Below are 14585 nucleotides of genomic sequence, written 5' to 3' on the forward strand. Positions count from 1 at the left end.
TTTTGTGCAAAGAAAATTGCACAGTGTCAGAAAGCTTTCAGGTTATTTCGTTCATCTAGACTTTCAAAATTTACCTTTCCCTTCCACCTATCCAATGCATGAAGGTGTGCTGCCCTTTAAGGTGCACCGTGGAATAATTTGAGTCGTACAGGGTGCAATTATTCTCATTAGATATCCTCACGGTGCTGCAAAAAACATGAGAATGGTGAACACTCTTTGGTCACAGTTAAAGTCCTCAGATTAAAGGAGAATCAGCAACATGTTTAATAAATGGAATTAACTTCAACTTTCTTGTGCCCAAATTTAACAATGTAAACGTCAGACGTGAAAATAAAACACAATAATCACGTCATAGAAATATGTAAAACACACACAAACTCATTTGAATCATATTGTCCGTCACTGACAGCAGAACATAAAACAGGAAGTACGCCCAGCCATTATCAACAGCTCCAATTATTGGTCGTTAAACAGGACCTCTCTCGTCAACCTCTAGCATTAGATGAGTCACCCTGAGCCTTTAGCAGTTTGATAGCCTGAGAGACAGATTCATTTTTGACTCAAGCTCTCGTCAGTAATTTGACTCGGTAAAAAGCAACAATGACACACTTTTTTGAGAACCCGGAGGGTTTTCAAACTGTTGATGACAAATGAGCTGCTTTCTGTCTTTATATATATATATTTTTGACAGAGTTCATACTTTTGTTGTTGATGATGGTTTCAAATTAATACAAAATTAATATTAGAGATAATGAAATTTACTAAGTACATACATGGATGCTATCTTGATTGTATCGGTGCAAACCAACCAGGCCTCTTCTGTCAGATTTTGCTTGTGTTGTCAATATTCCAACTTTACATTAGACAGATCTAATTGGTACCATCCAGTATTTTAATTATAATAAATCATTTCTTCTATAAAACTCAGGTTGAACATCTCACTGGATTCTTGTTATAAAGAACCTCTGGACCAGACAGTTCTTCAAGATCTGGAAGGCTGCTGTGAGAGGCTTCCCCGGATTAAATGTTCAATAATATTGTTGTGTCTGTGAAGATTCTCAGTCTTCCAGCTCATGGAACTCATCGGAGCTTCAGTAAAAATCAACTGAACTTCTCTTGTAGATGTTTGAAGACAATTCAAATCTCTTCCAAGAGGCTTCTTCAGTTCTCAACTGAGAAGTGAAACGTCTTCAAAAACTTGCGAGAGAAGTCCAATATTGTTGTGTTTGTCCTTAAGTTAGTGATATGTGCTTTGATTTAAAAAAAAATTCCAAAATATCTCCCACAAGAGATCTTGATCTTAACTATTTATTCATTTTTATTTATTTTCTGGTGACTGACTTCACTCAGTCAACATATTTTGTTTTATTGAAAAGAACCGGTCCTGACCAGTTCCCAGCAAGTATGTCTGCACAGTTTACGTTGCAATTTAGTATACCATATTGTATTCTGTATTTTTGCACTCTATTTTTGTTGTCATATTTCTCTGTTTCATCTGTAGCTGTTGTGTCAAGTAAATAAAGGTGATTTTTTTTAATTATTAGTGGTATTCCTCAAGTGATTTCTTTTAACTAGCCCTGCTTTGTCGTATTAATTGCTAGTTATTTTGATCCTAACATTTTTGGGTCTGTTGTCCAACTCAGCCTTGTGTGATGCTTTTTGTATTTTTTTTGTAATATTTTTGATCCGTTAAAGGTATTTTATCTGTTTGGAAATTAAGAATGTGTATTTGGATAGGTGCATATAGTTTTCCTTTATAAGTTTATGATTTTAATGTTTCTTTTATTTGAGTTTTTTTTTTATTGGAGGCTCTTTTTTGGGGATTTGATGGCTTGTATAGTTGTATATCTACAAGTGGGATGTTTGCCATCTTACATTGTACTGTTTTTCCTCAGCTCATCACACACAAGAGCTCAGAGACCATAAGAGATCAATGAAAACTTTCTCTTCTATCACAAGTTGCCCTTTTTATTTCACACAAACATTTAAATGTTATAGAAATGAGAGAGACTGCAGAATCTTAGTGCAGTTCATTCATCATTAATACCACTTTCTGGGGAAAAAATATACATTCCCACTAAATTTTGTTGCTTGGTTTTGGGTTTATACTCATTTCCTTTGACAGTCTGTAGTGTACAACAGCATCTGGAACTTTGAGAATTCATTTGTGCATGGATGAGAAGTTATTGCAAATAGTATTTAACATTTATGACATTAACAAATGAACACTCAGATGCATTCATCGCTGTTTTGTCAGTGTTTTCCACAAAACTGGTATAAATGCAGAGCCTAGAGACATCATAAACGAGGGTGTCATGGCGCAGGTGTTTTCCGCTGCCTTCGGGCTAACAGCCGCCAGCGATCCTTTATCACTTTTTAACACAGTGGGGTCAGTGGCAGCCGTCAAGTCTTCCCAAAATCCCCCATCCATTGTCCTCCCCACCTTCTGCTGTGGCCATCTTTGACTATAATACTAAGAAAATGAAGTATAATGAATAACTGAGCTTGCAAAGACAATCGTCACTGAAATTTCACAACTTCATCAACGTGATCATAGCTGCACTGCATCTGCAATGTGATTGCATAATTGTCATCTCAATTATGAGAGGATTTATCTGTTTTTTTTGATGTGTTAATTATGGTATACATGCTGAGAGTGCAGGAGGAGATGGAAGCACTGAGGCATGAGCTGAGCACAAACATTTTTATCTGGAAGAAGACACTTATCGTACGTTCATCATCATAATTGTATTCCCTCATGCTGGTATGTTAAAAGCAAATATAACTTCCTACTGAAGGCTCAATGTATTTAAAGCTGTTGAAACGAAGGTTCATGCCAGACAGAGGTTGCCTCAGGAGGTACATGAGATCACTGATGCTGTAGACCAGACAAAAATAAAATGAGAAGAATTGAAAACGTCAGAAACATCCTCCGTTTTCACTGTTGTCAAAGTGAACACCATGAGCTGATTCTGAAATACAAACTACAGTCATCAATTTTTCAGAGTTTGCCTATTTGTCCTAGAGATGTATTTAGCTGCTTTACAGCTGATATTATGATGTGCATCATCAGACAGTGTAATTTTGGCATTGTCAGAGATTTTGTCGCTCAGTTTTACATTTAATTTTTTGGCCTTTTGTTGGCTTTATTCGATAGGTCAGTGTAGAGAGGCAGACTCAGAAGTAGGGAGAAGAGTGGAGGGAAGACCTGCAGTAAACGGCCGTGATCTGGAATCAAACCGCTGCGTTGGGAGCTATAACCCATGTTTATGGGTCGCCCGCCCATTCAACCCATTGAGCTATCTGGGCACCCAACGTTCACGTATTTTTGTGTCAATTCGAAAATCAGTCTTGTGGTTCTGATATACAACCCTCTACCATCGTCTGCTCTTTGGGAACACTCCAGCTTCTCAGGTAACAATGATGGTGCACAAAAACATGCAAAGGGCAGAAGCTGTATGCTCTTCATTTCAGATTTTCAGATATTGCATGAGTGGTACAAGAAAAACAGTGAGTGCTGTGCAAACACAATGACTTGTGACATCTAAGAAGTCCCATTTTTCAACATTTCAGCTTGTAAGCTGTACCAGCCCCTCATAAACAAACATAAATTAGTCTTTTTCTGTGTCATTGCTCAGTTGGGAAAGCTGTGCACAAACTTGTTTATGGAAGAATTTACAGATGTTTCCTAAATGTCTGACAGTTTAGCGTGTGATCGATGATGTGCTCAGACAATTGTGTGAGCAAAAATTACTTCAAAATCATGATTATTATTCGTCCCAGCTCTTGTGCGTTTGCCATTGTAATCAAATGTTGCCATTTCTTCCTTCACCGATTCAGTCAGTATCTTTCTCACTGCACCTGCGATCATCAGGTGTGTCTGAGTCAAACTTCATATATTTCAGCTCAACATACCTGCTAATCTCGCTTCATAGCACAACCCGCTGGTTGTTTCCTGGCGACCATTTTGCATTTTTTGTGCCATTTACCTGCTTATGTGTCAAAGACCTTGCGTGACCTTTCCTTTTCTTCTGTCTGTCCATTTCTTTGGTTGACTTGTTTAAATGGTGTCAGTAAGGAAGCAGGCAGATGGTTGTTATGTGCGTTGCCAAGATGTGTGACGATGTGATTTCCTGTGTGCGAGTTCTTCTACCAGGAATGCTGCAGTGGCAGTAAGAGTCCAGAATTGTGCGAGGTCCATCGGGTCATTTGTGTTTGTGTTATTACCACTTGTTATGTTGACTGTTCGCGGCGAGCCAAAATGACCTCGAGGCCACGGAAATGCAGAATGTGCATCCAAACACATTATATCTGATTGCACATCTGTGCTGTAGTTGCGTCTGGCTTTTAAGGCGTAAATTCCATGCCTCGGTGTGACTACATCATGCCTGTTAGGGTGCGAACTCACAAACATGTAGTGTTGTTTCTTGTCTGTGAACTCGTCACCTGGCGTATGAACGCCCGTGCAGTCTGACACCAGCGATCTGATGTGTTTTCACTGTGTTTGCTTCTGTAGTTGACACAAGAGTGATTGACGGCTGGTCGGAGAGGACAGGTGGCTCCACAGCTGGGGTCTAAAGACATGCAGTGTGTTGTTTCCCGTCAGCAGCTGAAGTGTGTTGTGTTCCTGTAATCTGGTTCATTAAGTTCATAAAACTGTGGCTGGTTGACGTTAATGTAATGTTCTGGAAACTTAAATGTAATTAAAACATTAACGTTAATGTTCTAGTTGTCAGTAGGGCTGGACCCGAATATCCGAATATTCGTTCGCTACGGCGGTATCCGGATATTAATTTTGGTATCCGAATATAAAATAGTATGTTATTCAAGAAAACATCAGAGTATAATATGTGGTCTAAAAAATGCCACAGAATAATAGTTCATTGCACAAGTAAAAGTATAGTCATTTTTAAAACTGTTCAAATTCTTATAATATGTTGCTAGAAAACAGCAAAAAAAAAAAAACTAAAACAAAAAAATGTCATAGTAAAATGTCAAATAAAAAAGCCTGCAGTGTAGCAGGTCGCTCTAAAAACATCATAGTGTTAACCTGGCAATAGCCAGACTAATAATTGCGTAGTACTTGATAGTACTCCACAATATCAATCTGGGACCGCTCCATGTAAATCCGTTCGGAGGAAAGAGGCACGGATTGGACAATGCAAAATAGCAAATGGGTGTTAGTAAAATAAAAATAAATCAACAGAACTAAAAGTGAACTTCACGTTGACATTGATGGGCATTTCAACCAGGAACAAAGTAAAAGATCATCAATACAAAAAAACCCCTCTTCCTGTTCACCTCTTAAAACCCAACAACACACCGCAGTAGCACCCTAAACTAAAACTACCAATTGTTTCCTGTTTTCCTTTCTGAACAGTTCAAAGGTCGCTCTCTATCTCCCCACACATCCACCAACCACTGGAACACATCTCCAAAGTTCTGCTGAAGCTCAGCTTCCCCTCAGAAGAAGTGCCGCCAGATGAAGGAGTCTTTTGAGAGGCAGCTGGCATCATGAGTGGGCGGTACTTTGGTCTGATCCAATCCAGCTTCAGCTCCAGAGACGGCATGCGGGACGAGTCAACGGAGGCCGGGTGGACGAAGGCATGGAGCTGAGTATAATCCAGAAAACAACAGAGGAGGAGAGCAGCAGCCCAGAGCCAGAACAAACAGAGTAGCATAGTATGTCTCTGAGAAAACATCATAGTGTAGCCTTTGGTATGATAAAACGCCATCATATGCATCATATATTGTACAAATAAGTCAAAGGAAAGAGACATAGATTGTAGAATTGTAGTAATTATGGGCTGACTGATTTACTGATGATCAGTATTTTATTTTTTACTGATTTACGGTAATAAATCTATTTAAAAATGGCGCTACTTTGGCTCTGAACCTTTATCTAGCTGTGGTCGCTCTGTCTTCTGGAGTGATTTGATTGGTTATACGTCACAAATAAAACTCCTTAAACTTAACATCTGTAAACAAAACAACAACGTATCAACAAAGTTTTCTGTTAGAGTTTGTGTTCTTCTAAGTTTAACTCCAACAATTTAAATACTTTCATTTACTGCAAATGAGTATCTCCTCCAAATGTCTCACTAATAATCATTATCGGCCTTAAAAACCCACAAAACACCTCTCTATACTGGACCACACTTAGTACAGCCCTTCCGTCGCCTCCAGGAGATCAGATATTAATATCTTCTGTTCATAAGTTATTGTGGCAATTTTATCGTAATGCCGGGCGGGGACTGTATTGTAACTGTCACTCATTTGTTTGAACCGCCAGGCCTCCAGGGGCCATAGTTGTCTCATAGTTGTATCTTTTTTTGCAGTCAGTGCTCATATGATGGTGCTGCCTCGGCCAATGACCCGCTCGACAGGAAGGGCTAACAGCTTCATTAGCACGAGAATGCTAGTCTCTTTTCACCATGTGCCAGTTCGTTCGTAACCATCTGAGTGGCAAGATAACTGAGTAGAGATGCTGAGGATGTCGTTGGAGTGTGTATTTGTAGTTGCCATGATATATTTGCAGTGTTGTGAGTGTCAGTCTGGTATTATGTTTTTATTTATACAACCCCAATTACAGGTCAAATTGTCTCAAGACGCTTTATTTTTGTATTTTTTTGTCATATTTAAAATATGACAAACTAAGAATTTTAAATCCCTTGACTAATCCAATTTATTATTTGGTTTTTAAGAGACTAATCGACAATTAAAATAACTTTCTCCACTAAAACTAATAAACATGAGGTCAAATAGAAGGAAGAGTTTTAAATCCTGCAGTCCCACGACGACAAGAATAAAGTTTGTCAACAAAAACTAAATCTGCTGGTGGATTCCATTAAAGTCCTAATAAAGTGTGGTACTAAAGGTTTGTGGTGCTAAAAATATCAAGTTAAACATCTGGATGGAGGCTGATAAAAGTTGACCTCCCTTAATTTCTCTGGAGCGACTCCATGGATTTTAGGGATGCTGGTTAAAGACCTGCTCTTCTAGTCGTCTTCCTTCTAGTCGCTGTAAAAAGTCACTCCATCCTCGCCATCAACACCTCTTCATGACAAGTTCTTCTGCCTCCAACCTGGTGGAAACTCCAGAAACCTGTCGAGACTCGAATTTTCGAAAAACTCGTTGGGTGGGGGAAGGTGTGGTGGGCGGTGGGGGAGTAGAGGGTGCCAGTGGGGGGAGGTGGGGGGGTAGAGACGGGAGGCCGACATCACCTCCCCACCTACTCTCTGCCTTGATTCCACCCATGTGGTCACTTGGAAACTACGATGTCAAAGGGATGACGAAATTATGTTTTTTTATCTGATCTGTAGCTCAGTGAGTTAAGGCTATACCTATGGAGCTGCAGATTGCTGGTTCAAGACCAGACCCTTCATAAATTTTCTGAGAAACTTTAGACAAAGAAAGAAAACTGCCAGTAGTGGGTCTTGAACCTGCTGCCTTCCACTTGGTAGTCTCTCTTCTTACCCCATGAGCTACTCACTCAGATACTACTAACTTTTCTTTTTTTTTTGCGCATTTATCATCGATTTTTTTCTAGTTTTTTTTTTTAACTCGAGTCTCGACTCGACCGTTTTTCTCAGGAGGTTGGACTTCAGCCTTTGTGCTGGAGGGTTGAACCCTCAGTTCCAAGACTTTCCAAAGCCTCCACACCTCCCGAGTCCTCAGGACCTGAGCTTTCACGCAGTCTGAGGGCTGAAATTTTCTACATTCCTGAGCAGTTCCTTGTTAGTTTGAACCTTTAGATAGTTGGAGGACTGAAATTTTCCAAGTCCCACAGTAGATCTTTGTTAGATTTAACTTTCAGACAGTTCAAGGACTGATATCTTCTGAGTTCCTGAGCAGTTCTCTGTTAGTTTGAACCTTCAGACAGTCTGAGACTGAAGTTTTAAAAGTTTCTCAGTCCTTCTATGTTAGTTTGAACTTTGTGGTTAACAGAAGCCTTAAAATAACAGAAGCCTTAAAACTTGTGACCATAAGTCTTGATTTCACATTTAGACCATCCATCTGAGTTCTTCTCAGACCTTCACCTGTGGGTTCTTTAGAAATCCTGAACAAACTTTGATTCTCTTCACTGAACAGTAAAGTTTGTGGAGATCAGAAGGTAACATTAGTTTGATCGATGCCTTCAACTACGAGTAGACTTTATCTGGAAAATAGTTTTCTGAAATGAGTTCTCAGTAAATCTGTCCACAAGTTGTTTGAAGAAACAGCTTGATGTTTTCATTTCAGACTAGAAAATGCTTTAAGACCTTTATCTGTTTTTGCTCTTTTTGATCGTTTTATCGTCTCTTCTGTTTAATTTGATCTTCTAAAGTCTAACTAGTGTCATTTCGAATGTTTTGTCTTTAGTTTGATGCTTCTTAAATGTTTAGTTTTGCTCTTTTCTCACCTTTTATTCTTTTCTAATGTCTGATTTGATTTTGAAATGTTTTGTCTTTTTAATACTTAATTGTTTTTTCAAATGTTTGTTTCAACAGTTTGAAAAATTTCCTTTTCTTTCCCAATGTTTAATTTTTAAATGAAATCTTTAAGGTTTTTCTCTTTAAATGTTTTACCACCTTTTAATGTTTAATTTTCTTTTTAAATGCTTCATTGTATTTTCTGTTGAATTCCCATTCAAAGTTTTACTTTCTAAGACTTAATTTTCGAATTAAACATTTTTAATTAAATGTTTTCTTTTTAAAGGTTTAATAATCTAATTAAATGTTTTTTTAAAATGTTTAATATTCTTTAATTGTATTTCTTAAATGTGTAATTATCTATAATATTTCATCTTTAATGTTTAATATTTGTTGAAAAAATGTTTAATTTCATAATTACATATTTTGTATCTGTTTAATGATCTAATTAAATATTTTGTCTGCTTAAAATTTTATTGTATTTCATGTTTAATATTCTTTTTACAGGTTTTATTGTATTAAATGTTTATTCCTTTTATTTAATTGCTTTTTTTTAATGCTATTTAACCACGCCTGACGTACGTCAGCGGGGTTACTGCATTCGCTTCGGTATCTGGCTAGGTAAGTATGTGTGTTCAGTGGCTGGTAATGTAATTAGCATTCTGTATTTACAGTTCTGTTCAGTTGTTGTCATTGTTAGTGGTGGTGTTGACTTAAATAACTGGAATAAATAACCGAGCGCAGCACAAATAAAGAGCACCTCAGCTAACACAGAGAGCCATAATTTAATATAAAAAATAATGTTATCCTCATTATGCTAAACAGTCAGCGGAGCTCCATCAGACAGCAAAGCTTTCAGTGACAGGAGCTTTTGCAAACTGTCATCTGTCAACGCTTCAGGGTCCATCTGCAGCTCAGCAGGTGATTAACGGATAAAACCATCATATGTTCGCTGTAATTAATCAGAGAAGGACCTCACAGTGTTGGGAATTAAAACAGAGCCAGTTTGCTTTACAAGTTGGGAAAAGAGTACGGATGAGATGCTCAGATCAGATGGAAGACTGAAGTTAGATTGATAATCAACCCAGTGAATCAAATATTTATCCAATGTTCTGCATCAAACCGAAGCTACTTTAAGGTTCGTATTGATGAGTTGTCAAGAAAGCTGCACTGGCTGCAGTTTTATATCGACATTGTGTCATAGATGGAGATGTGTTTTGAGGTTGTAGAAATCAGTGCAATATAATGCTGTACTTCTGCTTTCATGGTTGCAGAAAAAAATTCCCTGGTCAGTGGTATTCTTTCTGTTTGTGAAGTCGAGCGTACAAACTGGCATAAGAGATGAGGAAATTACCAACGTACCCCTTCAAAGTGCAAGAAATGCTCAGCATGCATGGGAAAAATAAATGTACTAGCAGCAGAAAATCAAGCCTTGATTAAGTATGCATTTACAGATTGAAATTGCAACCCAGTGACCTTGGCACGCCGTAATCTCCAGTAGCAACTGAAGGTTCTAGTTTGGAATTAAAAGTCGATCCTCCTTATTTATTGATATGACATGAATATGTGTACGTATGTTTTTTTTACTGGGAGATTCGAACAGTTGGCACTGACGAGGGGGTTTTAGATTAAAAAGACATGTTGGACTTCGTGAACTACAGAAATACTTCACATCAGTGTAAGTCATGGAAAGTGGAGCGCCAACATCTGGACTCTATTAACACTTTTATTTACATTTCATCCATCCGAAATATGTCAGCTGGGAGTACTGCACTCTCTGTGCTTTTCTTCTTTAGTATGTCGTCCATAATATGAAAAAAACGTCATAGTTTAGCATGTGGTCCAAAACATGACCAAAAAAGTCCTAGTTTAGCTAGTCGTCCAAAATATGTCAAAAATGTTATAGTTTAGTATGTCATCCAAAATACGATGAAGAAGTCAGAGCTAAGGATGTGATCCAAAATGCGACAAATGGTTATATTTATGTAGCGTTTTTATCCAAAGCACATAATACATCACGTTCACACACTGATGGTGGAAGCTGTCACACAAAGCACTAACCACAACCCACCACAACACCTCAATATGAGCTCGACAGGCCGAGGATCGAACCGGCAACCTTCCAGTGACAAGACAGCCACTCTACTCACTGAACCATGCCGCCCCGTGCAAAAGCATCATAGTTTAGTATGTCGCCCAAAATATGAAAAGAACGTCACAGTTTAGTATGTGATCCAAAATATGGTAAAAAAGGTCATAATTTAGTATTTCGTTCAAAATGTGACGAAAAACGTCATAGTTTAGCATGTCGTGCAGAATATGACAAAAACGTCATAGTTTAGTATGTGATCCAAAATATGAAAAAAATATCATAGTTTAGTATGTCGTTCAAAATGGGACAAAAAATTTATAGTTTAGTATGTCGTTCAGAATATGACAAAAACGTCATAGTTTAGTATGTCGTCCAAAATATGGAAAACAACGTCGTAGTTTAGTATGCCGTCCAAAATGTGACAAAAACGTCATAATTTAGCACGTGGCCCAAAAAAGTCCAAGTTTAGCTAGTCGTCCAAAATATGTCAAAAATGTTTTAGGTTGGGGGCGCGTGCCTGTATAGCTCAACAGGTTAAACAGGTGAGCCATGTATAGGGGCTGGTGTATGATGCAGTGGCTTGGGTTTGAGTCCTGCTTGTGGCTCTTTGCTGCATGTCTTTCTCCCGTTTCCTTTCACTCTCTCACTTTGGCAATCCAATTAAGCCGAAAAAAAGGCCATAAAAATAATTAAAAAAAATGTTATACTTTAGGATGTCGTCCAAAGTACGACGAAGAAGTCAGAGGTTAGGATGTGATCCAAAATGTGACAAAAAAGTCATAGTTTAGTATGTAATCCAAAATATGGTGGTAAAGGTTATAGTTTAGTATGTGATCCAAAATGTGACAAAAAAGTCATAGTTTAGTATGTCGTCCAAAATATGAAAAAAAGTGACAGTTTAGTAAGTCACAGTTTAGTATGTCATCTTTTTTATGGTAAAAAAGGTCATAGTTTAGCAGGTCTTCCAAAATGTGACAAAAACGCCATAGTTCAGTATGTCCTTCAAAAGGTGAAAAACATGGGTGCTTGTATAGCTCAATGGGTTAAGCAGGCAAACCATGGATAAGGGCGTGTCTGTGACCCAGGATCAATTCCCACTCGTGGCACACTGCTTCATGTCTCCATGCAACTCTGCTCCCCATTTCCTGTCTATCTCTCATGTCAAATAAAGGACAAAAAATAATTGTGACAAACATGTCATAGTTTAGTATGTGGTCCATAAGGTGACAAACAAGGGTACCTGTATAGCTCAATGGGTTAAGCAGGCAAACCACATAGAGGATCAGGTCTCTGACGAGGGTTGGATTCCCAGTCGCGGCCCATTGCTTCATGTTTTCCCCCAACTCGACTCCCCATTTCCTGTTTATGTCTATCTCCCATGTCAAATAAAGCTAAAAACAGACAAAAAAATTGTGACAAACACGTCGTAGTTCAGTGTGTTGTCCAAAATATGGGAAAAACGATGTCATTGTTTAGTATGTCGTCTAAAAAATGACAAAAACGTCATAGTTTAATATGTCGTCCAAAATGTGACAAAAATGTCATAGTTTAGTATGTCGTCCAAAATGTGACAAAGACGGGCACCTGTTTAGCTCAATGGGTTAAGCAGGCAAACCATATATAGAGACAGGTCTCTGACCCGGGTTTGACTCCCAGTTGTGGCCCTTTGCTTTATGTCTTCACCCAACTCAACTCTCCATCTCCTGTTTATCTCGACCTCTCCTGTCAAAAAAGGCCAAAAACAAATTGTGACAAACATGTCATAGTTTAGTATGTGGTCCAAAATATGACAAAAACATCATAGTTTAATACGTGGTCCAAAATATGACAAAAATGTCATAGTTTAGTATGTCCTTCAAAACCGGACAAAGCTGGGTGCCTGTATAGCTCAATGGGTTAAGCAGGCAAACCATGTAGGTCTCCGACCCGGGTTCGATTCCCACTTGGGGTCCGTTGCGTCATGTCTTCGCTCAACTCTACTCCCCGTTTCCCGTTAATCTCTTTCTCTCATGTCAAAGAAAGCCAAAAAGGACAGAAAAAATTGTGACAAACATGTCATAGTGCAGTGTGTTGTCCAAAATATGGGAAAAAAAGATGTCATTGTTAAGAATGTTGTCTAAAATATGACAAAAAATCATAGTTTAGTATGTCCTTCAAAACAGGACAAACCCGGGTACCTGTATAGCTCAATCGGTTAAGCAGGCAAACCATGTCTAGGGGCAGGTCTCTGACCCGGGTTCGATTCCCACTTGGGGTCCGTTGCGGCATGTCTTCACTCAACTCTACTCCCCGTTAATCTCTCTCTCTCATGTCAAAGAAAGCCAAAAAAGGACAGAAAAAATTGTGACAAACATGTCATAGTGCAGTGTGTCGTCCAAAATATGTGAAAAAAGATGTCATTGTTTAGTATGTCATCTAAAATGTGACAAAAACATCATAGTTTAGCATGTCGTCCAGAATATGACAAAAACATCATAGTTTAGTATGTCTTCCAAAATGTGACAAAAACATCATAGTTTAGTATGTCGTCCTAATTGTGACAAAAACGTCATAATGTAGTATGTCGTTGAAAATGTCACAAAAAATGTCATAGTTTAGCATGTCGTCCAAAATATGACAAAAACGTCATAGTTTATTATGTCATCCAAAATATGGAAAACAACGTCAAAGTTTAGTATGTGGTCCAAAATATGACAAAAAATTTGATAGTTTAGTATGTCGTTCAAAATATGATAAAAACGTCATAGTTTAGCATGTCGTTCAAAATATGACAAAAACGTCTTAGTTTAGTATGTCGTCCAAAATTTGAAAAAAAAGTCATAGTTTAGTATGTCGTAAAAAATATGACGAAAACGTCATAGTTTAGTATGTCGTCCAAAATATGGAAAACAACGTCATAGTTTAGTATGTCGTCCAAAATGTGACAAAAAAGTCATAGTTTAGTATGTCCTTCCAAACGTGGCAAACATGGGTGCCTGTTTAGCTCAATGGGTTAAGCAGGCAATCCATGTATGAGGGCAGATCTCTGACCTGTGTTCGATGTCCATTGCTTCATGTCTTCCCCTGACTCTACTCCCCATTTCCTGTTTATCTGTATCTCTCACTTGAAATAAAGGACAAAAAAAATTGTGACAAACATGTCGAAGTTTAGTGTGTTAACCAAAATATGACAAAAACGTCATAGTTTAGTATGTCATCCAAAATATGACAAAAACATCATAGTTTAGTATGTGGTCCAAAATATGACAAAAACGTCATCGTTGAGTATGTCGTCCAAAACGTGACAAACAAGGGCGCCTGTATAGCTCGATGGGTTAAGCAGGCAAGCCATATAGGGGCAGGTCTCTGATTCAACGGCCCAGGTTCGATTTCCGCTTGCGGATCATTGCTTCATGTCTTCCCCCAACTCTACTCCCCATTTCCTGTTTATCTCTATCTCTCCTGTCAAGAAAGGCCAAAAAAAAATTGTGACATACACGTCGTCGTTTCGGATGTGGTCCAAAATATGGACAAAAATGTCATAGTTTCGTATGTGGTCCAAAATATGACAAAAATGTCATAATTTAGTATGTCGTCCAAAATATGGACAAAAATGTCATAGTTTAGTATGTGGTCCAAAATATGACAAAAATGTCATAATTTAGTATGTCGTCCTAATTGTGACAAAAACGTCATAATGTAGTATGTCGTTGAAAATGTCACAAAAAATGTCATAGTTTAGCATGTCATTCAAAATATGACAAAAACGTCATAGTTTAGTATGTCGTCCAAAATGTGAAAAAAAATCATAGTTTAGTATGTCGTCCAAAATGTGACAAAAACGTCAGAGTTTAGCATGTCGTTGAAAATGTGACAAAAAAATTCATAGTTTAGTATGTCATCCAAAATATGGTAAAAAACGTCATAGTTTAGTATGTCGTCCAAAATATGATAAAAATGTCATAATTTAGTACATCGTCCAAAATGTGACAGAAACGTCATAGTTTAGTATGTCGTCCAAAATATGATAAAAACGTCATAGTTTAGTATGTCGTTCAAAATTTGAGAAAAACGTCATAGTTTAGTATGTCGTCCAAAATATG

The sequence above is a fragment of the Acanthochromis polyacanthus genome, chromosome 10, assembly GCF_021347895.1.
Source record: "Acanthochromis polyacanthus isolate Apoly-LR-REF ecotype Palm Island chromosome 10, KAUST_Apoly_ChrSc, whole genome shotgun sequence".
NCBI classification, from domain to species: Eukaryota; Metazoa; Chordata; class Actinopteri; family Pomacentridae; genus Acanthochromis; species Acanthochromis polyacanthus.